Below are 26,766 nucleotides of genomic sequence, written 5' to 3' on the forward strand. Positions count from 1 at the left end.
GATTCGGTGCGTGGCTAAACTGACCCGAATTGGCAGTGCCTACTCTGGCTTCGCTATTAAGATGGGAGCTTGGGATCTGACCTCAGCCTTGCTGGACCCTTTGATTTCAAGTTGAGGCCCTGTTCACGCACGCACTTTAGCCCGGCGTGCTTAAAGCGGGGCTTCATGTCTACGTCACTCGTGGCAACTTGGGCAGCACGCATCACACAGCCCTAACGAGCGGGTCTGTGGCAGGTGAGGGCGAGTAGATGCGGTATAATGTCAAATATATATGCCAAAATATATATGCCATCTACCAACATAAACTACGTCAAGCTGCCGTGCTTACGCACCTTAGTTTAGCCGCGTTAAACCTCGGCAATCTTTTTTCTAGGCTAATGAGGTGGGAGGGTACCTTTTCTGGGATATTCATAAACAGAAATTAGAAAAAAAAAACTTTCCAAAAGTGAGCTACGGAATCGGTAATCTACCAGCGGAAGACGACGCCACTAGGTTTTATAGCGCTGCTAAGCCTTCACAGCATGTGTAGATCTAGCCATTAGGCACGCTGCTTAGGATGCCAGACTTTTGAGTCCGTACTTGGAAGAATCCAACGTCATCGAGGTGCTGCACATAGAGCAACCTCAAGCAGTGTAGTCATGGAGGCCTTAAATCATTACCACGTTATTAATTTTGTTGTCATAGTTTGAGCTGGCCTTTCATACAATATTTTTTTCTTTTTAAGAACATAAGCTGTTACTTCTCATGTTCGGCGATTTCTGTCGGTCTGTCGGCGGCTGCAAATTCAAGATGTTGGACTACGGAGGGAGGAGGATTCATTTGGTTTCAAATTGTGGTCTAATCGCTGGTCACCCGAGTATCGGGGTGGTGTTAAATGGTTCGTTGGGTTAACTCTCACAAAATTGTAGAGGAGTCGAACCGACGACCTCTGGTCGTTGAAACCGTTACGGGGGTGTAACTTTAGAGGGCCGTGGCGATAAATTGCTAAATTAGTTTAGAGGAAAGGAAAGACACATGCATCTGTCACACTTTTCGGTGGACACCTGAACCACGCCGTAATGGAGGAGAGGGATATGGGAGTGAAAGACGAAAGAGGTGCCGTAGTGGAGGGCTCTGGAATAATTTCGAGCACCTGGGGATCTTTAACGTGCACTGACACATTGCACATGCCTTTGCGTTTCGCCTCGGAACGCGGCCGCCGCGGTCGGGATCGAACCCGGATACCCCGGTCCAGTAACCGAGCATCGTAACCACTGAATAGTTTACGCTCTTGTTTTTTTTTTTTTTTTATTCGGTATGGCCTTGCTTCTTGTTTTTACACTGGTCCATATTATTTCGTACAGGGTCTTCTGTTCAATATTCCGGAATACTAAACCTGGTACCAAGGCCGTACTGAATTTTTAAATAAGGCACGCATTCAGTGCAAGCACCGTCGAATCTCCTTATGAATGCACTCTACGAGCCTGCCTGTCCAGTTTCTCGTGTTGCCATTTCAGATGCAGTATTGACATTTGTCGAACACTGGTGAAACATTTATTCCTCTCACGTCGGCGTCGTATACTTCGTCTTCCTCAAATGGGCTCGTGTTTTCTACTGGAAGGTACAGTTGACGTAGCTAAATCCAGCACAGGTTCTCAGTACCTCTAACTCGTAACAATAGGGTATAATTGACCGTCGCTTTGCTCTACAATGTACACAGCCTTCTCTCAATTGTCGTGGGCGACTGACGGGAAGTCACGAGTATCTGCTATGTTTCAGTAGCACTGAAATTCATTTGAAGCGTCCGCAATGTTGCCACTTTCAGCGATATTGAGTACATTCGCCAGCTGTGTCCGCAGTTCTGCCAGTGCGGGATGGGCAGTGAAAAGAAAAGCGTATCAGCTGCCTACCGCGTAGCGATTGCGCCTTGCTTATTTCACAATCGTTTGTTAGCAGCCGCCCCTCACTCGTTGATAGTTCCTTCCCTTACCGCTCTATATTATGGCTGTCGTACGCCGACGTACTACGCGCGGGCGAACACGTGTCAAGAAATGTAGTGCGGTGCAAGGTGCTCAAAAGCTCGCACCCGTCCCCACCTCTCTCGCTCAGATCGCAACGCAAGCAAGAACGAACTTGTTATGCTTGGAGCGCCCTGTTGCAAATCGCGACCATGCACCATACCGGGCCGTCCGACGTGGAGATACGCTCCCGAAACGCCTCTCGCGAACCTCGCCGGAAACTGCCGCCCCCATACGCAAAAGCCGGCCGGTTGTTGCCCAACGCGATCTCCCCGCGGCGCATGTACAGGGAAATAAATGCCCGCGGACGTGGCTCCCTGTGCCAAACGGCGACTGTGCGGGCGCGCTCCATTGTCGCACCTTGTTAGCAGTTTTGTCGACTCGCGCGCTCCGCGCGCTAGTGCGTGCGCGCGCTCCCGGGACTCCAGCGGCATCCATAACCTCCGCGCGGTGCACGGTCATCTATAAAGATGCTGCCTCGCCGAGGTTCAAAAGAGGAGAACTCGTTTTTCAAACTGGCGCTCCTGCCGCGCCGCTGTTTGTTGCTTTTTATCGTGGCCGATGAAAAATGATATTCCTACCGTCGTGCCAGGAGATAAATGCGGGTTCGTATAATGCAGCTCCGCACAAGAGAACGAGGCTTCCGTGCGCGCGCGATTCTTTTCGCGAGTTTGTTGGCGCGCGCTTTTTTTTTTTTTTTGTCTTTCCTTCTCATTGCCCGCCGCTGCGTTCATAGCGTTAAGCCAGCCGAGTCATGATCGATGGCGGCGCCGTAAAGGACTCTTCTCGGCGACGCCGTCTAGTATACGCCGGGCGCAATATGATTTTTCAAAAAAGCGCCGTTTCTTCTTTCGCCGTTCCGGGCTTCTGCTGCCTGCCAGGCGGCGTCGACTAATGCTCGACGTCACTCAAAACACAGGGTCCGAATATCTCTCTGACATCTCGGCGCTGCCCTGTCACAAAAAGTTGCCGCCGATGTCGGCGTATATATCCTGTCATCCATAACGCTCTCCTTCCCCCCTCTTCACTGGGCGTCTTTGTTCCTTGCACCGGGCACCGCTCAGCGCATTGTTCAGCGCGTCCGGCAGCCTCGACAACAGTGCCTGACGTGCGAGGCCGGGACTGCGCTAGCGCCCGCTGACAGGACGTTCGTCCGCCGCACTTGACTCGCGAGATTTGTGTCGTTCGCCGCTGATGTGTCCGTGCGACCGCGACAAAACTGGGCCGTCTCGAAGGCCCGCCTAAGGAGCGCTGTTCAGTGACGCCGCCGCAACACTAACGCGAAGAGTTGCGTTGCCCTTGAGGCGGTAATGGAGAACGCGAAGTGCTTATTCAGGGAGATGGTTGTTTCCGGTGTACTTTCGCACGCACTCGAAGACGTACGGGTGTTTCATTTAGGACGTCATCTCCGTCGATGTCTCCCGCAGGCCGCCAAGAGAAACGACCACCGCCGAGTTGTCATAACAAAGTATGATAAACGCTTTTCGCTCTTACGCTCGAAATGAGCGCCCCCCCCCCCCCCCCCCCCTCAGCTAGGTCGGGCATCTCCGCAGCTGCGCTCCCTAATTGCCTTCGGCTTCGAATGAATGCGGGCATTCCCAGGAACCACCTGTGCAGGTGCGCTTTGATAGCCCTCCCCCCGAATGTGGCACAGATTTCCTCAAGCTCTCCGGAGATATCTCAGCCTTGTTTGTGCATCTATATAGTGGTTGCAAGCATGCGTTCAGTCTCACGCAGCAGCAGAACTTACAATCACGCGAAATTTCATCCGAGCGTTGATCACCCGGAGCGTGAAGGCTACAGCGCGCAGGCTTAAATATAGTTACTTAAAAGGTTGCTGCTAGATCTTCTCTCTACCCTCTCTCTCTGCACAGCAATATACGACGCGATATATCACGGCGATGTGCCTGGCATTTGAAGAGCTTTTCCAGATCTTAGCGCAGCGATTTGTTACATATCAGGCTTTACATTTGTCTGTCACACGGAATCGCACCATTTCTCCCGGACGCCGGGAAAGCCGCGTGCGCGCAAGCTTGTTCGTGGGACAGAATTCGCGGTTTATACTCCCGTTAACCTGACCCCTCACTGAACAGCAAGGCCTTGAAAGTAGACTACCGAGAGGCGATAAAATAGCTGTTTCTTACTTTGAATGTATGCGGACAAATTTGTCTGATATGTACATTTTACATCAAAACTATACCCATGTTCATTTCTTGCACTGTGGGCCATCTCCCCCTTTTGACTCAAACAAGCGGCATCCTTTCTGCCCTTTGTTGCCAGCGTTTCAAGTTACTCTAATCAACCTTCTGGGCTACATTCTCTTCTTGCAGGTTCTGGTTCTAGCAAGCTAATCATCGTGTTCACTTATTTTCCTCGGAACGTTACGTTTGCTTTTTCAGAGAGTTCTGTGGCGGAAAGCCGCCCCAGCGCATATGATATCAGCTGTTGAGCTTGTGCCCCGTCAAAGAGGTGCGCCTATACATATATCGCTAAGTGAAGTTGAATACATACCTTCCGGTAGTGATGGTCCCAATTAAGGAAACAAAGGGAGGGTGACAGTTTATACCTCCCCTCCCCAAAACACACACGCGCGCGCGCGCGCGCACAAACACACACACACACACACACACACACACACACACACACACACACACACACACACACACACACACACACACACACACACACACACACACACACACACACACACACACACACACACACACACACACACACACACACACACACACACACACACACACACACACACACACACACACACACACAAACGATGCTCGCTTGTTTTGTTGCTTTGCGTGGTTTTTCTGTTTGCATAACCGGTTCACATCAATTTCAAATTCATGTTTAGATGCCCCATGCCTCGCTCTGACTCAGCGAGTTTTAGAAGGAATCTTTTAAGGTTGAGTAAGGGCTATAAGATTGGCCTTACACTCGATCTGCCTCCCTATATAGAACTCACGAGAAATGCAAAAACGAGCACTTGCAGGCAGTCTTTAGCAGTATCACCCAAGTATGGAAAAAACTGCTGTACAGAGGAATGTGACAGCGATATGCCGATACCGGCAAGAGAAATCAAATGGGCGAAAAGTGCGTGCTGTTCTCAGTCTTCGTCGCAAAACGCTGTACATCCATTTGTTCAACACTAGGGAGGATTGTGCTAAAGAACTGGAGAGATGTGTACTTTTATCAGGAACAAAATATAAAGGTTATCGACGTGCGACAGCAATCACTCACCGCGATGAGCAAAAGAAGGAAAATGCGGTACCATGCATGTTACGGCTGCCGTAAACGTTGGCCTCTTTTTTTTTTCTCTCTTTTTTTTTTATCACCTTCGCAATGGTAGAATGAACCGGTCGTTACTTGCCACTTAGACCTCCTTACGGGTTTGATGGCGACCACATCGGGCGCTTCTTTGCAGCGCCAAATTCAAAATGGGATCGCCGTTGTTATATATGCGCCGATCTCGTGTCTAGGTTTTTACCATAGCTCTGCTACTTTTCAGATTGTAGAAACATTTAACAAGAGAGGCTAAAATTAGTCACATCAAAGGAAGTACCAGTAAGTTAATACATGTGCCTATTAATTTTTCTAAAGCACATGGCAGAACTATAAAGCATTCAAATTTACTGATTACTTTGCGTTTTATTTGCGTTTACTTGCGGGTGCATGTGTCATTATTCTTTTTTTCCAATATCATTAAAAGTGCTCAGCGCGGCCTTTAATGTTGGATTCATCCGACCAACATCCTATACTTCCACTCGCGTTCAAAATGCTATCGTGGGAAAAGCAGCTACTACCCATGCGTCCCGTTATGCGTTTGCCGCCTGACAGCAAACCTATAGCACCCACTGTTGAATGCTCATAGCGGGCCCACCATTACAGCGCCCCTCATAGTCCGAGTTGACTCGGGACGTTAAACGCCAAAAAGAACAAAAAAAAAAAAAAAACAATATCATACAGCACATCGGCAAAATCAACGCAACCAGGAGGACAGTTTACATCGCAGAGAAGAGATGACGCGTTTACGTCCATTGAAATTTTTTATTTTTCTAGGTGGTAGGAGCGGGCGGAGTGGAAGGAAGTGGCTATTTTTGGTCTGAAATTCTTGCTGGAGAGAGAGACATATTCACTTTATTTTGCAGAAAGAAGCGCACAGTGCTGTCGCCTGCAAGTTAAATAAATTTCTGGCTTACAGACCAGCGCATGAAGAAGCCCACCGCTCACTGCACTGCGGTGTTTCCTCGCAATCGCGAGAGTCTGCGTGCGTGGCCAGTGGCTTGCGGCGCGCTTCACTGGGACAGCGCGGGCGGAAGCTGCGCGCCGCGAGCGTGTTCTTCCGGCGTGGCGTCAGCGCGCTGTCGGCGCCGCGGGTCGGAGGCCAGCGCAGCCTCCTGGCGTCAATCAGAAGGAGCTGTCACTGCCGCTCGTTCCGCGTGTCTGTTTCCGCCCCCGACAGGCAGCCCACCTCCTCCCCGATCACCTGACGCGGTGCAATGCACGCGCGAGGGCGCATACGCCATCGCACAGACTCTACACTCAAATCTGCTGCTTGACCAACGAGCAGCTGATCGAGCACAATGCCCCGTCAAGGGCTATCGGTAATGATCGAAGGCTCCCACAAAAACAGGCAAGTCGGTCACTGAAAGATGCATAGAGCGTGTTAGTGATCGATTCGCCCAGTAATTAACTGCGCCTCCTAATGAAGCTCGATGGGGGAAAATATTTTCATATCGTAGCTTTGTAACCGTAACCTATATACATGGGGCGATAAATACGCACAGCCAGACGTCGCCGAGGGTTAATGATCGTTGAGTTTTGCTCTCTATCATTCTATAGTGCTTAATTTATTCAAAGCATGGATGAAACAATCTCGAACTCTCAGTTAAGCACCACTTCAAAAATTTTGACGTCGAATTAACGATTTATCTCATTGAGGCCGTCCTTTCCACGAGGGGTGATGACAGCACTTCGTAGCACAACCTATCTGTCACCAGCTGGGCGAAGGCTCACCCCTGCGTGTTTCATGACTGCGATACTAAATACCTGCGCTCACCTGGAGGGTTCACTTTCAAGCACGTCACAGGCACGGCAGCACACTGCAGACATATCGCAGATCCCCACCTCACGTTTCCTAATATCAGAGAGGATAGGATTAACCATCATATAGCGGCGGCATTCGTCCCACCTTCAGAGGCACCGACGTGGCACCACACTTGCGACTCGCGAAAGACGCGCGACCGGCAGTCGCACTCGCATGCGACCAGAGAGCAACCGATGTTCACACTTGCGAATGCGACTTGTGGGTTTCTTTCCACATCGTGTCTACCTTGACTGTTCACCACATAAAGTAAAGCTAACTTACGTTCACGTCAGCTGAGCCGCTGATTGGTTTAACGCGGTTTGCGACCAGCATTCGCGCGACTAGAATTCGAGCAGTGCCCGAACGGCCCGCGGCACTCGCTTTTCGACCGATGCGACCATTTGCGACTGTCGTTTTTCGTCCAAAACGGTCGCGCGACCGCTGCGAGTCGCAAGTGTGAACGGGCCTTTATGCGGTATACGTACGCGCGATGGAACGGGAAGAGTTACTTTTAACCACAAAGAAAGCCTTTCACAGCCGTGTCCTGAGTCACAAGTCAATGAGACAAACTCGTCGTGATAACTTTGCCCTTAAAGACAGCGTAAAAGAAAGAGCGCTTTTGACAAGCCTTTTCAGTGGAGTCCTTATAACTCCGCTGTGGAGCCCAACGACGACAGTTGGACCGTGCGCGGCTGGATGTCGTATACGCAAGACTAGGCACTCAGCGCGATCGATATCTTTTTTTCGCATTTTAAACTTGCAGCTATCGCGTGGAGAGGTCTTATACAAACGCGGAAGTACAAGGCGTCTCATTCAGAGCCGTTTGCATGCGCGCTTTGTCGGGCAGCCGGCGGCTTGAGTGACGCAACGGTCGCGGAGCGTGCAGAAATGGTAATCGGGGGATTAACCGCTACGCGGCGTCCTCGGAGGTCGGCCGCGGCGCTTTGGCGCTGAAAGCTAATGCAAAACCGAGGAAATAGTCGTATCTGGTTTCCGACTAGTTTATTGCGTACGTCGGTCTGGTCCGCACGCACACAACCGGATTTTATTAATGAGAAACGAACGATCTGTGGCTGATAGCGCCCACAGACATCGGCAGCCCCCATCCTATATATTAACTCGCTGCGGGCTAAGCGTGATAATGTATTCTTCCTGCATCCGTGCATATTGATATTGGAGCGCTTTCACTCGGGCCGAGCTCAGTGCGCGCGGTCTCCATGATTTCAGCACAAACAGATACCGTGCACTGTAAGCCAACTTTTGTGTTGCACAGTACGACTGGAGTGCGTAGGCAGAAGCGAGACGTTTTCGGGGAGTATTTTGCTTTCTCTTTGCTTTTATTTTCGTGTACAAATCATGTCAAGCTAGGCTAAGCTGCGAGCTTTCGTATTCGGGGAGGTCATCGCAGATAACTTTGGCATATATGCTCGCAGATCTTGATAAAAGTTTGATGAATGTTTTGGCCTTCTGTTTTGGCCCACACTATATATAGGCCTCCCGAAGAATGAAGTCGGTTTAACGTAAGTTGACTTGAATCCCATTACGAAAGCGCGTTACTCGAGCCAAGAAATAGTGGAGGTAATTCTTAAAGCGCAAATAAGTTTTCGTTTATGTCCGCTCAAATCTTCCGTACATATATACCTCCCTCATGTTCGCGTCCTTCGTTAATGCTCCCTCTTCTTTCTTTCCTTTCATTCTACGGCGCCATGTTTTCACCGACCTTCACAGTGAGTATATATAGCACAGCGGGCGTCTTTCAATGCATATCTTAATCTATCCACGTACTTTCTATCCTAAAAATCATTCTTACCTCTCTCTGCTATCACGACCAAGACTTCTAGCCCATTGATAAATTTCGTACAGCATAAACCTTCGTCGGACTGTGATAAAAAGAAAAAAAAAAAGTTACTGCCAGGAGCATTCAGGCCTTAAATCACTATGGAAAAAGGACACAAAACAATTCCTGAAGGGCGCCTGTTTCCTAGGCTTGTAGCTTGCTAATCTGAATGAACATTTTAGAAACTGTGACGATAAATTAGCCCCCGACATGAGAGTTTTTGATATCTATGACGCTGAATAGAATCGGCGAAGTGACCATTTCTTCGAACATACTTGGATGGTGACAGTTTTGCTGCTGTTTCACCAAACTTATATATGTCATTATGAAAATAAATCGTTACCAGTGCGGAGCTTAAGACCTCTTTCCTGGCTATTTGCGTTTTATAGAATACACTATAATACTGTGTACGCTGTCGTAACACTTCTAGACGAACACGCACTGACACGTTAATAAGAGTTTGTGGCAGTGCATATAATACATAGGATACGTGCGTTGTTGCGTCCGCACTGGAGAAGCTGTAACTCTGTGGACTGCAAGTAATCAGGGTTGCCTATTTTCTATTTTTTTTTTTGCAACACCTTTGCTAAAACACTCTGCAAAGCTCGTTTTATCGGCAATCTATTCTGTGCACGCAACAGTGCGGCAGCGCAGGTATAGCCTGCCATCGGATCAAAGTGCACTTGGCCATGCTATAGTTTATCGACTGCGCCCTGCAGAAGGTTCACTTGACGTTGTGATGGCCGGCTCGTCAAGCCATGAAGGGTGATCAAAGACCCAACTCCGGATAGAATCGGCGAGGTGGCGGCAGTGGTTAGGCCCGCAAGCTCAGTTTCAGATATGCGCCAGGCTATATCCGAGCCGATGACGTCTCTTTAGCCATATTCTCAAAGCGTTGAGCAGCGCCATTTTCTCTCAAGGTTGTCGGGGGCGTGAGCTCTGTGTGCTTGATTAAGTTTAGAACGGCGATAACCCATCCATGTTTATATCGTCGATGAAGCTGGCTGGGCGTGCTCTGCGCTTTCTCGGTGTCGGTAAATTAGTGAGCTTGACAGATCGCAAAGGTCGGCGAGCTGCAGCCATCTTCGGTCACTATATCGCTGCATGAATGCAAAAAGGATAAAATTATTTTTTAAGTGACCCAGGTAGCGAAGACAAGAAAACCTGTACACAACCACTGAAACAGCCTGAAAAGTACCTAAATTATTTTACTTGTGAGCTTTTGTTACGGAAGGACACTCGTATCTTCTTTTTGATAAACTAATTTTCCTCGTATACATGATCGCATCATAGATGGGCAAAGCGTCTGCTATGAATACAGACACTCGTGTGGTTATAAATGGGATACAAGGGAATCAAACAAGGTACTAGCTATTTTTTCATAATGACCGCTACCTCGTTTCAGACCATCACAAGTATAGAGTTTGCCTGGTGATGCGGTACCAGCTGTTTGTAGTTAATCACAAGCACTCACAGAACCACCGAACCATGCTCTCCGCAGAGAACTGTGGAGCGGCTTTTAACGTTATCACATTTAAAATCATCACGTGGCACTTAATCCCACTGACTGAGCACTTGCACGCAATCATGCACAACGAAACGAAGCTCGCATTTCGCCTGTCCGTCATTTCACCCGCTTGCTGGACTGTCAAGACTCGCCGTATAGATAGATACGAACGTCCGCATTCGCGCATAAAATCCCACCTAGCGTATAGAAGGCCCTTCTTGATCTTTGCTGCCGCTTAACCCTTGCGTAAAGAACAAAACAGGAGTAATGGAATAAATGAAAAAAAAAAAAAAAAGCAGCACGAGCTTTAATCTCATCCGCTCAAGTGTTACCTCCGGTGGGACCACCCGCAGTGAAGGATCTTCGTTCAGTCCCTGGTGCGTGCTGCTTCCTGCGTTCCATGAGCCACTTGCTATGCCGATGAAACTTCTTAGCATTCAGCGCGCACTGTCGCAGCTGGGTGCACGAAGGCAAGACTCTCTTGCAATATAGGTACGCTTATAGCGACCTGCACCGCGATGGGAATTAAGCAAATATAAATGATGCGCATTCGGCAACAAACTCCTTCCATGCCAATGCTGGCTTTTATCTTAAACCTCATTTCGGCATGAAAAGAAGACAATTTTAGTGCGTCGCTTATAGCCTGATTGTAATGACTCAGATAAAATACTTTATTGCCATAGAATCAGATACGAGAAAACGCGTTGGCATGGGTGTGCCAGGGACTCAACTTGCCGGGCTTGACGAATATCAGCAACTCCATTTGTTAACCGAATAGTTGGTTAGCGCGGGGTGGCGCATAATGCATTTAATAATTAATGGCACGAAACAGGCAGGTGGAGAACGCTGAGATGCCCGCGCTACCTCGGCTAAAATATACCTGCCGATGGCTGCTTGAGCCATTAAGTTGAGCTGCTATGCCCAGCTCAGGCCCATAGAGGGTCGATGTCCGACTTTCGGTTAATTACTGTGAAGCAAAGTACGCTTGAGGCGTTACAGCTGTGACGTGGATGAAATAGCCCATATAAGCGCCAAGAATATGACCCGCACGCCACGACTGTGCCACGAAGTTTCTGAAGCAGCTGCTATACAATTCGAGAGGCAATAACCCGTGGCAATCTATCAGCGTTGAAGGAGAGTCGCTGCTGTATGGCCATAGAAAGGTGGACCGACGACTCTAGGAAGTTAGCCAAAATTATTGTAAGTGTTCATTTCATTGATGAGGAGTACCAATTGAGGAACTTATAATGTTATTCATTAGCAATTCCCCCCCCCCCCCCTCTCCGAGAAAAAAACAGAAAACAATTGACAACATCTGCGAAGAAATTGTGCGCAGGTCTGCGAGCGTGTGAATCGACGAAGGCATGTTAAGTAAGGGGGTATTTATTATCAATTCAGAGGCGACCGTCATTAATTCATTAATATGACTATTTCCAGAGATAGCTCAGCAATCTTTAAACTGAAAGCTAGGAAGCTGGAATTTCTTGAAGCTAAAATGCAAGTGGATGAATGTCACGAATATGTGACGTTGCTGTGACGGCCGTTTTGTCAGCTGCGCTCGCTCAGGGAAAACGGGCGACGAACCACATATGACACAGCCTGCAAAGTGTTGCTCGAGCTGCGTCCATCTTTCCTTGAGAAATTAAAAAAAAAAAAGGGGGGGGGGGGGGGTGACGACGAATTGCCAGTGAAAATGCAGTGGGCATCTTAGTGAATTCAGGGACTGCCGCAATGCCGCTGAACCAGAAGTAGTTGGTGATGGGCCAGAAAAATATTTTGACACCACTGACTCAAGTGAAGGCACTCAAGACTTGCTGCAGTGAATGGAAAAGTCAACAGAATCGGCTTCCTCAACTCTGGCTTTTTGCACGAATGCAAGCAGCGAGAGGAATTTCTGTGCCATCAGCTTGGTGATTCAGAAGCGACGAGCGTGCTTGAATCCGGAAACTGCTGACAACCTACTCTTTCCCTTCGAGAATATGTAGATGATTTGCTTTGTTACCATCGTTCTATCTACGCAAAATATGAAGAACTTTTATTTAGAGCGTTTTTGTTTCTTTTTTTGAGCTTCTTCATCAATTAAACGTTTCTGTTTACCAGCTCTCATTTATATCTGTTATCCGCGTCAGTAATAGTTTCTTCTTAATTTACATACTTTGACTGAGAGCAGTTTTCAGGTACTCACATACTATAAAACACTTTTGTTTTGACTCAGACTTTGCTTAAGCACTGTCCTAACAAGATGTTTCATTTGAGCATGCGTATATATGCGGTTTATTGAAAGCTTTCGAAGACGACTGGTGATTTAAGAACTGTTTTATTACATTTATAAAACGAAAAAGCCCTCCATCTGTGCTCATTTGAAACGAAACTTCTTAGGGCGAGTAATCGCTGGTATGGATTGGTATGCTGCCGCAACGTGCCGCCAAGTCATGAACCTACACAGCAAAGAAAAACAACAACATCGCTTCGTCGTAAAATACTGGGGGATAAAAAAAAAAAAAAGAGCATGATGGTTGGTTCAGATGGCAGGCAATATCAAAGACCATGGTATGATCGGAGAGTGACCGTCTACCACCTGCGCCACAGAAACAGAAAGAGTGTTTCTACATGTACACGCCACCGTGTGGATATACATGTATAGCATGTTTCTTCCAGAAACATTTTGACATTTTATTTTGCATACAGAGAGTGTGAAATGAAAAGAAAATCTTTTCAGGGACAAACTGTCAGCCACGGACGTCACTTGAAACAAAAATATTCTTCAATTTACAGCATTTCACTAATTAACATTTTAGCAAACGTATTGGGGCGGTTATTTTCCATAGGCAGGTCGAAGGAATGCAAAAGCTAGTGCCGTGTCAGTTCTTGCAACAAAGAAAGAGACTTTAATTAATATTCAGCAGCGTGAGGGAATCCACCTTTTTTTTGCCTCAAAAGCTGAAACTGATAACTGCGTTTGTCGCGCAAAAGCAAGATTTAATGCCCCCGTGATGACATGCAGCAGTGACTGTGTAACCATATTCGAATTACCTGTGCTATTTTTCCCGTCACACACATTCTTTTTTTTCTCTCTTTGGTGCCAAAAGAAAAAAATTAATAAATATGATATCGTCGCCGCCTGCGTTGTCATTTTTGCTATCGGTAAAGGAAAAGACTGTGCATTATTTGCAGATATTCGATGACCAAATTAACCACGTGTATTTAACAAGCCTAATAACATTGTGCGAGCAAAGCAGTTCGAGTTTTCTAATTGACAACGCGGAAAAACCGGAACTACTGCGCCGCTTCTCTTAACAATTCAAGAACGCGATGCGAGGGAAGTTATCTCTTACAAGTGGCATCGTGCGAATAAACGCGCTTTTTTTTTTTTTTTTTCTGTTTCTTCCTCGCCGACTCATTTCAGTCGTACGTGTCGCAATGCCAGTCTGCATACATGAGCGCTCCGAACTCGCGTTTCACTTCCACGTCGAGTTATCTGCGAGCAAGCTTATGTTACGGGAAGGACATGAAGTGGGCCCTACACCAGTTTACGCACGGAGGAAAACATCGAAAGAAAATAAATGCGGTGTGTTTCCTGCTTTCGGTGCGCTTGCGCTGGGGAACGCGCGACATCTTTCGACAGCCTTCCAGATATCCCCTGTATGCCGTCAGTAAGTCGGTAGAAAATGGGTTGATTAATACCCCCGTACCGCGGACTTCCTGCAGTGAGCGAGTCGAACTCAGACGGAGGCTATCGAGACGCCGTTGTTCGTCGTCATGCTCGTCGACAGGCAAGCACGAGGAAGGGGGAGGGGACCCTGGCGGTCATTTGCGGCTTCCCGCGGTGTGCGCTGACAGTGCTTCCGCCGGTCGCCGCGCAGCTGGCGTATCTCTAGCCCTGCCACCGCATGGCAGATAATTAGGCGACTCGCGCTTGTCGCGACACGACTTCCTGACGGTGGGATCGCAGCGAGAGAGAATTGAAAAGTGCGCGACGGGCGGCGGGCCGCAGTTCGATTGTTTTGTCGCGTCCCCGATCGACGTTTTCGAAAAAGCAATCAAGCGCTCATTACGCTTTTTCGGCTAATCACCGCGGGAAACGGGCTGGGGCCGAAAAGGAGCGAAAAAAATAAATATCGTGGTTTCCGTCGCCGCCCGCCGCGCCCGACTCTTCAAACTCTCTTTCCGGGTTTCGTATCTTATTTCAACCGCACATCCCCCCTTCACCCCTGAACGGCTTCCTTTGAAAATTGGCCGCTTTGTCCTCCTTCGGCGAGCGCGATGACGGAGAGAGAAGGTAGAGGGGTACTATGCGCGCAATAATCGTTACCGGGCATCCCGATAACCGAACTGGCGGCCTGGCATTGACACGTTTAAAGGAGCGTGGCGCCAACGGTGGCAGGGAGGGTGTGCTCATGCGCGCTGAACTCTGGAGTTTGCTCGCGAGGGGCACAAAGACACCCGTACTTGATGAGAATTAACGCAGCGCGTTACTTTGATTTTCTGTTTGCCTCTTACGTCGCTCCATTGCCTTGTTCATTTCGACTCTCCGCATACAGAACCGAAGGATAGCTCGCATCGAATGGAATACAATGACTTGCCACCTGAGGATCTGGAAAGGTGAAAAATACCAATCATTTAGTAGTATTATCGGCCTCGAAAGTTTTGCTGGTTGCACGTTATCGGAAAAGAAAAATCATGGTTGCGCTGTCTCTAGGCCCAGCCGCCTGGTTATGTTACCAGCTGATGGCGAATGCTCGTTCCCATACACCATGAGGCCTTTCAGGTGATTGGTCCGCGTTACTGCGTGAAAGTACTTTTTACCCGCCCGCCCACACACGGCGTCTAGCACGTTAAACAATACGTTGATTGTTTGTTCTTCGCCAGTGTGGGGATAATTTTTTTTGCTCACCACATAACTGAAAAGAGGGCAATGTAAGTTGTCCTCGCTTCGACTAGCCCGGAATAGCTCGGACAAAAATCGCGACTTTCTGTACAGCGTGCTCACCTGAGCATCGCCGTCCACTGAGGCACACTTATACAACGTAAAATCTTTAGAATAAAAAGTAAGTAAAGTATACTCTAAATCACGCCCAGAACGCACACATTCACGCAACAGACGCAAAAAGATGACAAAATTGATATATAAAAATGCAGAGCAGTTTAGCTAAGAAGATAGCTAAATTAGCAAATAAATCCGGCGAACGACATTAGTCGAATGCGACCACACTGCGCCAGTCTTTCTGTCCGGATGCTGGCCAGCTCGCCCGGACGTTTGTCCGCCCACCTCACATATAATGTATCACATTTTGGGTGTTTCACGGAAGCGGTGCGACAGACGCAGTGTGCTCAGCAAATCTCCTCTTATTATCGGCACAATTAACTAATACCCACTAAGTAACTTTAAATTACGGAATTTGGGTGGTTAGTTCCAAAGGAGATTCGAAGTCTTTAACTAGACGATGCCGTGTCAGTTTTTGGAACGATAAAAACTAATTTTCAAAAGTTCTGCAGAGCGAGAAAATCCGACACTTTTTTTTTTCATACGAAATTGAAACTGAGCGCAAAGAGACGCTCAGGAAGCTGGATACAGAAGCGACGTCCGATGACGACATGACTCAGCGGCAACGGCGCCAAATTCGAATCGGCTGCTCTACTGTGAAGCGTCACGCACTTTACTTCGCTCCGTTGCTCTCCAAAAAAATAACCCTCCACGCAGCTGGCAAAGAAAGGCCTGCCCCTGGCACCAAGCTGCGAGGCAAAAAGGATGTAAATGACGTGGCGTAATATCGATGACAGTTCGAACTGAGCGCCGTTCTGTTCACGTCATCACCGGACACCACTTTTGTACCGAGCTTTCAGCGCTTCTCTTCTGGTCAGTTTCGGTTTCGTACGAAAAAAGCATCAGGTTTTCTCGTGCTGCGGGGCATTAGTCTTTCTTCGTTTCAAAAATTGATACGGCACCGCCTTGTTCACGGCTTCGAACCCTCCCCTGGGACTAGCCGCGTTTAATGCCCCGCCGGGGTGGTGCAGTGGTAGGACGCCCGACCATTGTCCGGAATACCCGGGTTCGAACCCGACCTCGGCGGCTGCGTTTCGATGGAGGCGAAACGAAGAGGCGTCCGTGTGCTGTGCGATGTCAGCGCACGTTAAGGATCCCGAGGTGGTCGAAATTTCCCGAGTCCTCCACTACGGCGTCTCTCACAGCCTCAGTCGCTTTGGGACGTTAAACCCCACAAACCAAGCCAAACCACAATAACAAAAAAATTAGTGAGTTGCATTGCGTTGTGTCCGCTTCGGGAGAAAGTTTATTCCTGGAAACATTTTGTTTTCTACTTTTAACCTAATGTTTATTAAAATTGCTTAGGGCCTTCTCTGAAACACATTATATAACTTTTCCTTTCAAGCATACATTGCCTTTTTATCCTGATTATTTTTTGTTATGTCTTTCGTGACTCCTACGTGTTTTTATTGCTATTTTAAAATTCATAGCTGATTCGCGTCTGATTTCTTGTACCCCGTTGATTGGTTACATTTTTTTATTGTCATTGATTGTATTTCTAGCTTTTATTTTAGGCGCTTCCTATTTGTTCACATTTGGATTGGTCCGCTCTGCAAGACGTGTTCCTTATGGACTTCGTTATCTACGAGACTCCTTTGACACTATATCCCTCCTTTAAGCTATTTTGCTCTTCTCTTGGCTTTATTATCTCTATATCTAAAGTGTGTGTGGCCATTTTATTCTGATTTATTCCCCAGTACCAACACCACATGGTTGTTCCGGCACATTTTAAATAAGGATTAATTGAGTAAGTAGTTGATTATTATTATTATCATTATTAGACTAAAATATAGCTTCTCTACAATAAAAATCATTGCAAGTAATAAAGCAGCCACCGTGACCCGTTATGCAAAGGCGGGAAAAGGCAGAACTTCGGGGCCTGTATCGGTTTTAAATATACTTCCCAAAGTTCACAAAAAAGGTTTCAGAGTTATGAACGACTTCATTCATAAAAAAAAAAGAAAATGATCCGTTGTTTCTGGTTAGATTCGTAGAAGGCCATGGAAAGTTTTCACTACTCGAAAATTTGCCAATCAGTTGAATGGTGGATAAGGCGGTGCATTTGATCATAATCTGTTAGCCTGCTCACTGTTTACTGATATGAGAAGGCTTCATTCAGACAGGGTAAGCCACGAAATATTGCAGGAGAAACTGTGGGACCATTTATTATTATTTTTTTTTTCATTGTGTTCCTGCTTGAAACTTATTGCCATTTTTTCTTTCGTTCACCAATGTTCTGGGTCCAGTCCTGCAAGCCTCCTACAGGTTTTGACAGGTAAATTTCTCTAATTAGGAAAATGATTATTTAATTATGTTAGAATGATTATTGTTATTGTCATTATTTAAAGGACATGTAGCAGTATCATCGTGCCCGCTGTATCCACGATATTTCTAACTTTTTGTAACCCTCTGCCTTTCCCCACATATGGAAAATGGCACGTGCTTTTCCACGTCACAAATCCAGCACTTTCCCCGCTATCTACCTATCTTACTGGTCTGTCCAGTCTCTAAGCTTTTTGCTTTAGTTTTGAATTTTGAATTTATTAGTCCATTTACAGCATGCAATTGTACCTATTCAGCATGGTTTCGTATCGGGGCGTTTTACTACTACGAAGTTCGTCATGTTTATGTGGCATAGGACTCAGTTGCAGTCTACCAGAAGGGTAAGTGACTCTGCGTACTGTGATTTGAGCAGGGCGTCCCACGTTGTTACTCGCCCACTGCTACTCGAAACGCTCCTGCTCTCTGGCATCGCAGTTTCTTTTTGCTATTTTACGCAGCGCTTAACTTGATCCCTTCAGGTCTGCTTATTCTACCATCAGGGGAGTTCCTCACGACTCTGTGTCCATAAGTGATCTTCCTCGGCGGTCAAGACTCCTGCTTTCTCTTTTATGCTGGCGATATAAAAGCATTCAAGGCAATACATTCTGTTCTGCATTGCTCTTAATTGCAGCGAGACTTACCTGCCTTCTTTGAGTGCTCTCGAAGAGCGGCGCTTACTATATATTCTTCTATTGTCTCGTTTACGCCCAAAACGCAGATATATACTACTATTCTGTGAGTTAATAGACCGATCCCACCGGCCAGTTTCACGACGCCACCTCTGTCGGGGAGCATGCTGGTATAGTACATGTAGTCAACCGGCCGCTCCAGCCGCCCGGTGAGCCTGCGCGCCGTGTTTCCGAACCATTTTTAGCTGCCGGAGTGCATTGGGAAAATTCACCTGTCTCCTTCCTGGGCGCTGTAACAGCACTTGTCACATATATTACTCTAGCTTTATGTATTTATGCAATTACTTATACAACTCGTTCGGCCGAAAAGCCGTCGGCGTTGTTGTAGTAGTAGAAGTAATAGTTGTCGGCAGCGCATGTCGAAAATATAGAGGGCTGCGTAAAAACCCCGTATGATCGTATCATGATAATTTGTCTGTCTACTGATTGATAATTGATTGGTGTTTGATAGGCGAAGAAAAGCTAATGCAATCAATGTGATTAATCGATTAATTAAGGAAATAAAAAAATGGAAAATGGGTGGCTCAATAGTCTCAAAACGCTCAGAATGAAAAGCCAATTTGATTATGCTAACTTAGAAAATTTAGTGTGATTTGCCACTTAATTAGTCGAAATAGTTGAAAAATGAAACACTTGTGTGTCCTATTATCTGAAAGAAAAGCCAGTGCTAGATGGTGCTGTTTGTGAAAATTTAGAATGTGTAATTATATTGATAAAATCAAACAGACAAATAGGGCCTCGAAGGTTCCAAAATTAATTGTCACAATGAAAAGCCGATGCTTCATCATGCGTAATAATAAAATTGAGTGTGTAATTGATCAAACAATTTTATAACAATTGAAACAGTGGAAAAATGGAAAAACCGTGCTTCAAAGATGCTAAAATTTTGAGACCGAAAAGCCAATGCTTGATGATTATAAGGAAGAAAATTTAGAGTGTAATTGATCAATTAAGTAATTGAAATATTTAAAAAGTGAGGAATTAGAAAAAGGGGGTTTAAAGGTGTCAAAATGCTCGGAATGAAAAGCCAGTGCGTGATGATAGTAATTAAGAAAATTTAAAGTTCGTAATTGGTTAATTACCTGAAATAATTGAAAAGGTAAAAATCCGAAAACGGGGCTTCAAAGGTGTCAAAATGCCTGGGAGCAAAAGTTAATGCTAAACGGTGCTAAATAAGAAAATTTAGTGTGCAATTGATCAAGTAATAATTTAAATAAATGAAAACCTTGTGTTAATAAAAGGCAGTTCAAAGGTGTCAAAATCAGTTTGATATCGATAATATATAATAATTGGTTCACAGGAAGGGAAAGGCGCAGTATCTGCCACACTTTCTCTGTGGACACCTGAACCACTCCGTAAGAGAAGGGAGGAAGGTGGGAGTGAAAGTGGAAGGAGAGAAAGGGGAACCGTAGTAGAGGGCTACGGAGTAATTTCGACCACCTCGGGATCTTTTACGTGCGCTGACATCGCACAGCACACGGACGCCACTTCGTTTCGCCTCCATCGAAACGCAGCCGCCGTGGTCACTTTTTCAATTGATACAGTCATTGAAATCTTAGTTAGTAACTTATACACAATTTTTTTTCATTATCATCATCAAGCATTTACCTTTCATTATGTCTATTTGACCCCTCTTCATAATTTTTTTCAGGTCTTCCTTTATTTCGAACAAATAATTGGTCAGTTTCACCCTCTAAATTTTCTTTCTTCATTTTGGCGTCTCTCATAGCCTGAGTCGCTTTGGGACGTTAAACCCCCAAAACCAACCAATTTTTCTTCATTAGTATATCAAGCATTGACTGTTCGTTCTATGCAATTTAGCACCTTTGAACCCCATTGTTTATCAATTACACATTTTAAATTTTCTTTATTAGATCATTAAGCGTTGGCTTTTCATTGTGAGCATTTTGACACATTTGAAACCCATTTTTCCAATTTCTCATTTTCTTCAATTGGTTCGTTTAATTAATTGATCAGTTACATAATCTAAATTTTCTATTAGCATCACAATGCATCGGCGTTTCATTCTGAGCATTGTGACACCGTTGAACCCCCCTTTCTCCTAATCATTCATTTTTATTTTCTTTAATTCATCAATTATTTATAATGATTTCTTTACCTCGCCATCACCTATCACACACTAATCAACTATTAATCACCAGAACTACAAGTTACCATGATACGATGTTTTGTACGTAGCCCTCGATTACTTCCAGCAAGCTCTTTACAATTAAACGAGGCTACTGGTTAAAAAAAAAAAACAAAGTTAAGGCCCTTACAACGCCTGCTTTGCATGTAACAGTTGTTGTAAATTTGTGAAATAATGACAGCGAATTTTTCTTGGCAGTGAGGTATGGGAAATGTGCGTTGAGTTCCTGTTGAGCGGAAATTGTAATAGTGTAGTCGCATGTGCGTGCGCTGACCAGCCGACAGCCGACTACAACAAAACATGGTGGAGGTGCAACTTCCGGAAAACCGACGCATGCGCAGATCGATTGGTGGGATGGGTCTATTGCATGCGTAGATGCCAAGATACAAGAAGTTTGTCGGCCGGATGCTCCGATCTTCTTAGGGGAAATGATTGGAAAAAAAGAATGCCTTGGACCAGATCATTGCTTTGACGAGTCAGCGTTTCGCACCGCGTTCAAACAACTTAAACCCATCTCGCATTCGGGAGGTGCGGGGGGAGATCCTTAGCGAGGCTGAGTTCTCTGATGGATGCAAGCTTTTTCGAGGCTTCTGGCAGCAACTGTTCGAGGAAAGGGCCTTAGTCTAACCTGTTAGGCATTGGACAATACTTAATTGTGCGTGTTTGTGTAAGTACATTTTGCACGTTATTCTGCGGTCTATTGTCGGGTCAAGTGGACCGAGTCATTAACGCTCTGCCAGGGACTTTCGCTCTACAACGTTCATTTGCGAGTTTCGCGATTTTTCCGCGTTAGCCCTGCACCTAGTACCTATTGAGCTCCACAGGCGGCGCTCATCTATTGTTTCATCTAGAGTAGTTTCATTTAGAGCAGTGGAAAAATTTCAGAGTACCGCATTCGTTTTCCCCGCACCGCCGTTCGCCTACTGGCTGATCCGCGTCACGTGACTTCGCGTCGCCATATGCCTTCCAAGCGCGTGCGCGGATTACGTGTCTTGCGCGGGAGTTCCTCTTTTTCCGATCGTTTCTCTCAGTGTACACGTGAGAAATTCTGCTATGTCTCTGATGCGGCACCAGGCCTGAGTCTAGAAATACGTTTTCTCTGTGTCTGGACGAAAAGAGTGATCTGCACCGGTGGTGCACCAGGAATAATTGGTGCCATCAAGGAGCACCTTGCGCGAAATACGCTAGGTTCATTGGTTTGAAATTTTGTTCGTTTAGCCGCGAAAGAAGTGCACGAAGTATTCAACGTGAACATGGTTCGCCTAATGGCAACATGTGTTTACACCTTCCAACGCCGTGTGTCACACGTGCGCAGCAATATGCAGCGTCCATTTTACTTGCGGAAGTTTGCAAAAGCTACCCTCAAATTAAGTTAAATATCCAGCCAGCCGGCATCAGATGCTTCTATATTCAATTCTGCTAAATCACACACACTCTGCACGTTCGTGTGCGGATCGGATCGGTGACCGCCGCAGTTCTTCCTTTTTTATTTTTATTGTTATTGCAAATGTACATAAAGCTCTATGCACAGATTTATTACTTATTTATTTCTAGTTGTACGTTAAAGAAGCCCAGGTGTTGAAAATTTCCGGAGCTCTCCACTACGGTGTCTCATTGTATGAGCCGCTTCGGGATGTTAAACCCCATAACTAAATCAACCGATCATAGTTGTGTTTTCGCAGGTGGAAACTTTTGGCAAATGTGTGTTAACCAGAGATGCCATCAATATGCGATGTCATTTTAATTTTTAACGGTAGTTAATGAGCCATGTTCTAGCAAATTGACGGCACGAGGCGTATGCCGATGAAACAACATAAAGAAATACCATTATACAATGAAAAGTACAATATTCACTACCGCGCGTTGATAACAATGATATAGTAGGCCATGTTTTTGTTTTGCTTTTTTTCCAGGGTGAAAATGGGTGCGACCAGCGCGTTACATTTCCTTCACCTAATGACGGCGCCGCGAAAGAATTAAGTTCACGCAAAATGCTTCAACAAAGCCTGCTTGGCTTTCTTGGAGCAGTGACGGCGATACTAAATTGTATGTTAGTCTATTTACGCTGTCTCGACGAGCCTGCTGCTTCACTTTGTGTTGCTTATACAGAACGATTCATCATGACAGAGCGCTATAAACTCTGCACCTCGCCCTCCGTGTCTTTACAGCGTCCAGCACAGCGGCGCCAGCGGACGGCATTCTTAACAATACACGCACACGTTCCTGCGATCTTCGCAGACATGCTATTTCACACTCCGTCACTTTATAATGTTGTAACACATGTAACACCATTGCACTGCGCGTAAAACACGAGTTGATCCAAATAGCCGGCGATTTACAAGCGCAGCTAGGCGCCCTGAAGTGCTCGCCGGTTCATCCACGCACTTCATCTTTTCCCATCGATTGCGGACTAAAGTAATAATGTTCGTCACCATATAATCACTGGTGGTACTTTTCTGAATAAACATGCCAAAATGTTTCAGTTTTGCTACTTTAAAAACATATTCGAAGACTTCGAATGCTATCACTCGCCGTTCAGACGGCGGCATGGGTCCGGCGGTCTGGAAGGAAAATGGCGCTCAAGGGCACCTTTGCGGTACTGTGAAAATTTTCTAGTGACTCTAGTTTCATCTCGCCTCGTGCAGCAAATATCGTCTTCTGTCGTGTCCAGACACGAGAACACTGCTATCGCCGTAGCCGATCCCACCTCCTGTAAATCTGCAACACACTCTCGGGCTGTGCCGTGAACATCGACGCCTTCATGAACTTCCATCTGCGCCGCCCCTTCATTTAACCTTGGTAAGTACTTCATATTACGCGCCACTAAACTTAAGAAGGAGACCCCAGTCTTGCCAGAGAGAGTGCCGAGACCATCGACCAACAACGAGAAGTCAGACCAGCCCGTTGCCGAGACGCTTACCGTGCGCTGAAAGCGAGCCAATTCTAAGCAGCAGCAGCGACCGGTGACTAACGCTCGTGAAAAGTTGTTTCAAGGATAGTTGAACCGCTACATTTTTTGGTCCTTTTGTGTTTGTCGTAGCGACTGAGTTTTTCTTGTAATGTTCTAGCCTCTTCTCTCCCTCCGAGAGCTGCCACAGACTCTTGCTTGCGTAATGACTTCTTGCCCAGTGGCCCGCGAAATTATCATGTTTCTTATAATTACAGCGACATTTAAGAGTTGGGGTACTTAATCTGGCAAGCAATTCTCCTTATTGCACGCGACGTTGTGACCTTCAATTCCAAACAAAATCTGCGTGGATTTAACGCCGACTCTCACAATGGGTGAAGCTCCTACAGAGTATGGGCTCGTATACAGGGCATGACACAGTAATGTTATACCCTTCCAGGCAAAGTAAAATGCGCCACTCACCAATTATGTTCCGTGCATAGGCTACGCAGAGATATCATTGTGTACAAAGTTTCTCATTGCCTGGATGCGAAACGCCAACTTGATGCTATTCGACGAGGACTCAGTGCAGGAGAGGACAGATGAAATTACCACTCCCATGGTCCTTTTTTATTCTCAATATTTATTGTCTGCTGCCAATCTGGCATGCTTCCTCGTGTATGGGAAATCCTTGGCATATTTCTTCTATTCAAGTCCGGCTGAAAGACTGACGTCGGCAACGGTTGGCCAATCTCTCTTTCTAGTTCCACCTCTTAAATTTTTCGCTTAAACATGTCCTCATCCGTAATCACTACTGCTTTCTTCGTGATCGCTCTTACAACCAGCCTCCAATGTTTCTTGGGGCAAGCTACTCCCGCAGCGGTCGGCAGAAGCCAGCTTGATGCTCTCTTGTGACCTGAGCAAGGCCTTTTATGAAGTGTACCACGAGTTGTCGCTTGTCAAGCTCCTTCTGTCGGATGTTGCTTGTAGCCTAAGTGCAACTAGCTCCGGGACCAGCACTGATATGCAAGTGCTAAGTGCTAAGCTCTGGTATAAAGCAACCACTGTTGTGCCATAATACTGTTTATTAGCACCTTCATCTTCTCTGTTTTTGTCAATGATGTGACTGCTGTCAAACATAGCTCTTTGTTCTTGGCTGTGTATGCACCCAACATAAAATATAAAAAAAAAGTGCTATGTTCGGGACCGCAACGCTTTCCAGACTGACCTATATTAGCATTTGCGTGCCAAACAAAAACTGTCCGGTCAAGACTCCTTTCCCAGCAGAGGCACTGCACTGTCAACACTCACCCACTGATAATTTAGTCTTCGTATAACTCCTCGTCGCCTAGCCCGACTGTATAGACAACTTACAATCGGAATTGCAGAATTAAGAAAATGTAAACAGTAACATTTAGTTACATGCTCTCTTTCTGTTAATGATGCGTAACGTCAAAGTTCCATATAGATTAAGCAAGGGGATGAATAAATAGCGATATATTAGCTCATTTGATGTTTTTATTCCCTGCAACGCTAAGCCTGCCGGCCTCAAGTGCCAGAATCACAACCAGCGCAGAAGCAGTGATTACAGTCCTGATTTTTTTTTTTTTTTAATCCCTCGCGTGACCTATGTGGAATGTTGAAGTGATGATCACCGCTCGGCTGTTGAATCCGAAAAAGAAGGAATGAGAGAAGAAATTTGATTATAGAATATTTAGCTGTCGTAGGAGAGTATCACGTGTTTACTACCCCTCCGGAGTAAAGTCCTACGCGTCCTTGCAAATACTAAAACGCACAAACGAAAATAAGTGCCGAATCGACATTAAAAGTGGGGCTCATTAGCTACCTTTCCATGTGCACAAGATGCCATTTTTTCTAATCCGAAGGCCTCATACGCCTCATCAGCCATGAAACCCGGTGTCGAGTGACCAGAGAAAGGGGTACCAAAACCCACGTGACGTGACGTCCATGCTTAAAGGAAAGTAATGAAGCTGAAAATAAAATTCGGTTGATCTGAACAGAGTGGGGATCGAACCAAGGCCTTTCAGATTTGAATGGAAGACGTGCATGCTACCGTAAAGCCATGAAGGTTCGTTCGCCCAGGTGCACCTAAAGTGATTGCGCAATGGAGTCTGTAGAAAAGATAGGGATACTGAAAACAAAGAAAAAAAAATACAAAGAAAGCATAAAAGGAAAAGAAACAAATTACGGTAAAATATTCATTCTCTCGCCTCTACAGCCCGTAAGTAGTCCTAGGTAATTAATAATTAGGTAGTAACTAAAATAACCATCGCATGTAAATGTTGACGAAATTTCCTCAATTAAACCCACATTTTCTCAAATTTTGATTTTTAAGTTGATGTCGAGAAGCGGACGTAAGCAACTGTTTTGGAAGCCATCTTTAACGTATCTGCTATGGTCGCCTACTCGTCTGAGATTTTTGCGTCATACTTTTAAGGAAGCTCACGCGTCAGCTCAAGACTTGCAATCGAATGGAATGCTATCAGCGTCGAAGATGTTTGAAATGCCATTTAAAGCGAATATATTTGCTATTTCGACGAAGGTTTCTCTCTGCGCCGCTGTGTTCAGATCAGAGACGCCGTAGTGGAGGACACCAGAAATTTCGACCGTTCACCTAAAGTTCTCTAAAGTGTACTGACATCGCACAGCACACGGGCGCCAGGCTTACTTTTCACCGCTATCAAGCAGCTGTCGCCGCGGCTGTGATGCGTGTGATCCCACGTCCTTGTAATCAGAAGTCGACCAACCAGAAGTCGCGGAGATGCAGGTGGCAGAGTGAATACACACACACACATCATGCAAGGCCACAGGCACAGCAGTCGCAGATGCTACCACGAATATAACAATTACATTTAAGGCAGGCCGATAGCGTCTACACGAACCAAAAGTAATAAGTAGATTCAGTACTGTATACTCCCTATGAGTTTCGATATCTACCGCACCTTTCACTTTTATCTTGTGCGCGTATACCTGGGGAAGCATGTCCTTCGGCCAGTACTCGATTTCACTGCACTTAACAGACTGATATTATTTAACAGCAGTGACCGGCGCTGGCTAGGGATATTAACGTCCCCTTTCATGCAAATGTAAAGAAAAGAAGGAAAACATGTCATCACATCGCGGACTGCTCGTGAATCTTGATGCGACATATTCAGGAATTTTCAGTGAATGCAGCTGCTAGGGCGTCCATCATGTGTGCCATGTTAAGCATC

The sequence above is a fragment of the Amblyomma maculatum genome, chromosome 1, assembly GCF_055883805.1.
Source record: "Amblyomma maculatum isolate TAMU_Amacu chromosome 1, ASM5588380v1, whole genome shotgun sequence".
Taxonomy (NCBI): domain Eukaryota; kingdom Metazoa; phylum Arthropoda; class Arachnida; order Ixodida; family Ixodidae; genus Amblyomma; species Amblyomma maculatum.